This window comes from Nicotiana attenuata, unplaced genomic scaffold (genome assembly GCF_001879085.1).
Source record: "Nicotiana attenuata strain UT unplaced genomic scaffold, NIATTr2, whole genome shotgun sequence".
NCBI lineage: Eukaryota > Viridiplantae > Streptophyta > Magnoliopsida > Solanales > Solanaceae > Nicotiana > Nicotiana attenuata.
This window is the reverse complement of record NW_017670341.1, coordinates 76,368-80,374: the sequence shown is the minus strand read 5'-3', so window position 1 is coordinate 80,374 and position 4,007 is coordinate 76,368. Positions and strand designations below refer to the sequence as shown.

Sequence of the window (4,007 nt, the reverse complement as noted above, 5' to 3'; positions counted from 1 at the left end):
GTATACAATATTTTTTTCCACAATCAATTAAAGTATATAAGTCAAACCATAGTTAATGTATATAACTCTTGATAAGAAGGTACGAAGGTCGAAAATTAAGGTAGAAGGTTAATAGGTAATTGAGCGTGTTTTCTTTTTTTATCAGTAGTTAGTAGTTAGTATTATTATTATTATATTTCCTTATTTTTAGATTTTTATTACTATCTAATGTTCTTCTGCTTCGATTTTCTTATTATCTTGCTTCCATAGCTTCTTTACTATCGTACTTCTTTTTCTAAACTGCTATAGTTATGCTTTTTCTTGAGCTGAGAGTATATCAAAAACAACCTTTCTACCTTCGCAAGTCGTAGTGAAATCAGAAAATTCAATAATTTGAACACTCTTTGTCAATGGGATGTGCAAGGGTATTCAACGTCTATTTTTTGCTCAATAACAAGTTAGTAATATTTTATCATATACACAACATAATTTTTAAGTTGACCACCCTTGGCCACATATAATAACTTCGCCCATGTTTACTAAGATAAAAATAAAGTTTATGTATATACTACCCTTTCCAGATCTCACTCGTAAAATTACGCTATGTATGTTATTGTTGTTTTAATTCAAACATAAATAAACTACTTGATAATGTTGATTACTTTCCTACCTTACATAATCACAGTTGTTTGAGGATAAATATCAAATTATTGTCCTATAAATACTGAACTCTTGACATCTGTCTTTCTTCAACCAGAGAACCTTTTAATTTTCTTCTCTTCTTCTTCTCCTTTTTTCTCGCAGAGAAAAATATGGCTTCCCATAAGAGTATCACAGTCTCCACTTCTGATAACTGCGCCAACGGCGATTCATTGCCGGCGAACTCGCCGAAAGGCCAGTGCCTGTGCTCGCCGACGACCCATAGAGGATCGTTCAGGTATTGTTTATCTGACGCTATTTTCTTTTTAGTTCGTTTAAACTCTTTCTGTAAACTTCTCATCTTACTTTTAGTGACTTATGGGCTATAGTTATTTAGTAAGACATTTCTATAACAATATTCGTATATAACAATCATTCACTATAAAAGTTAATTTTTTTCGAAAATCGATTTTTATATTATATTATAATATATCTTTTCTATAACAGCACTTTACTCTATCCGTCAAAAAACATCGGAACAAACGAGACTGTTATAAAAAGGTTTGATTGTATTGGGACATGTTTAATATCATAAGTTTTAAACACGAAAAAAATTGAATAGTCAAACTTCATCGAACCTAACAAAATTTCTTGATAATATGCCGCTAATCTGTTACTAAATAGGATTAGCAACAACAGATTTTTCATTTAGCTATATAATTTGTCCAAAGCGATTTCATATACTTTATAGTAGTGAAAAATCTTATAACCATTACGTTTAAATTCAGAAGTCTTAAAAAAAATTAGGTTTTATAAAAATCAAAAGTCTTAAAAAAAAAATTGTTTTTAGTCAAATATGATTTTCTAAAATGAAATTGAGGGAGTAATTATTTTGAGACAGTGATAATATCGTCTCAAGTTATTTTTTTTTTTCTTTTTTTTTTTTTTTTTACTTTTCCCTTGTGAAATTTCTAATATGAGATATATTGAATTTCTTAATATATATCAGGTGCAGGTATCACCGTACTCCAACTTNTAGTATTTACTTAAAATAGTAAAGTTGAGGGTAGTAATTATTTTGAGACTAGTGATAATATCGTCTACTAGTTTTATTTTTTTTTCGTTTTTTTTTTTTTTACTTTTCCCTTGTGAAATTTCTAATATGAGATATATTGAATTTCTTAATATATATCAGGTGCAGGTATCACCGTACTCCAACTTCTGGTAACACAACAAGTGAATGGTTCAAGAGATCAAAATCCATGCCTGTTAATAAGCACAATAATATATCTCCCAAATCAGTTGAATCTACTTAAAATATTGTAATTTTTCAATATGTTTTGAGTGGACAAATGGAAGAGTATATGGTTTTCTCTTTTCTTTCCTCTTAAATATGTATAGTTTTTATTATTGCAAGGAACTTTCTCTTCTCTCCACTAATTACATCGCACAAGATACGAGCTTAATTAATTAGTCGTTAATTTGTGTATGTTACAACTGGTTAAAATAATTGATAAAATAAAAAGAAACTATTGAGAATCTTGTCGAAGGAACTTGAAATGGTAAAATATATATTTTCGTGTGACCTTATAAATTCGAGCCGTGGAAGCAATTGCTAGTGATTGCATTATAGTAGACCGTTTACATTAGGTGTTTACATTAGGTGTGTACAAAGGAAATCGATAAATCGTACCAACCCGATAATTCGAGTAAAATCGAGAAAAAAATTCGACTATGGTTTGGTTTGAGTTGGTTTGGTGTTGGAGAAAAAAATTCGATCATAATTGATTTGGTTTGGTTTTAACTAAAGAAAGTCAAATTGAAATCAAACCAACCCGACATTACATATATAGAAATTTTAGATATATTTGATATATAAATATACTTATTGTGATGTAATTTATAAATATTTTTTGAACTTTTTACTTAACTTTATCTTTTAAGGTATTATTTCAAGGTTGGACTTAGAACTTTTGAATGATCCGATAAGTTTTATAGTCATTAATATTAGTAATTTAAATAATGCTAACAAAAGCCCATTAATGCTAACAAAAGACATTCAATTCAATACTACGAACGACAATGTATGAATATCTATTTTTTATTTTGTAATAATTTAAATAAAAATGCATAGCCTCTTTTTATTTTTTTATTTAGCATTTAGTCATGTAATTATTACTTTCTTATTAGTCTACTTATTTTAGCATGACTTAGTACTTTCAGATTATGTTAATTTTTATTATGGCTTTTAATTAGCAATATTTATATTACATAATTTTATTGTCTTTATTGTTGAATATTTTAGGATAATGCTATGACACATCTATATTTTATATTATTTTCTTGAAAAATACCTTATATAATTGTATTTTACTAGGATTAAAGAAATATTTTGAGCACAAGTCATATGTTTTGTGCTATGAAGATTTACCGGAAAGAACCCCGAAAAAACCCGAACACCCGAAAACCCGAAAAAAATCGAGATTGAAAAAATTCGAGTTTTATTGGTTTGGTTTGGTCTTTAGATTTAATAACCCGATACAATTGATTTGGTTTAGTAATTGCAAAATTCAAACCAATCCGACCTATGTACACACTTAGTTTACATCATAGCTTTTGAAGTGTGGTTTGAGGAATCCTTAGTGGCTGCTCCTCTATGTCGGAGGACTCGACAAAATTATTCAATAACTTCGGGAAAAGGAATGCCTCCTATTTTTCAAGTAGGAAAACGGTACATACCGGGATAATGATTGTAAGGCCCCATTTGGCAATAAACAAATATTACTATTTTCAACAAAAAAAATTATTTATTTTTTTGGAATCAGTATTTAGCCATAAAAACTTTAAATTTTACTTGAAGTTGGATTTCGAAATTTTTTCGAAATTTAAAAAATTTCAAAAAGCTGATTTTCAAAATTTTCACTTCAAATCACTCAGAAAAATTTAAAATAATTTCAAATTATATTTATGTCCAAACACAACTCTAATTTTCAAATATAATTTTCACTTATATTTTTTTTTTTACTTTATTTTTCGGAATGTCACAATTTTTATGTCCAAACGCTTAAACTCTTCTTCTTTTTCGTTAGCTATAAGAAATTGGAAGGTCAAGTAAAATCGTTATACTATGGTTTTGAATTTCGGATTCTTGTACTGAAAATGTTTTCTTTAATCCTAGTTTTCTTTTGCTTTACTACTCATGATATATTAATGCTAAGATATCGTTTTCTCCTTCCATTATTTGAAAGAATAAGAAATAAATAATGTATCTTTAAAATGACTTAAACATTTGTTTTAAAGTAGTTTTTGACACGACCCGGCCAGTCGTCTCATGAGTTACCGCTTCGTTTCCCCTATTTCTGCTTCTTTATGCTTCGTTATCCGTGTTT

At 28.3% G+C, this 4,007-nt stretch overlaps 1 long non-coding RNA gene across 1 annotated transcript; it reads left to right on the top strand.

Annotated features, from left to right (window-relative positions):
• Positions 1–565: 565 nt before the first annotated feature.
• On the top strand, positions 566–2,054 carry LOC109238119. Its single transcript, XR_002069701.1, has 2 exons — positions 566–916; positions 1,814–2,054. It is a non-coding gene; the product is annotated as an uncharacterized LOC109238119 (long non-coding RNA).
• Positions 2,055–4,007: the final 1,953 nt, after the last annotated feature.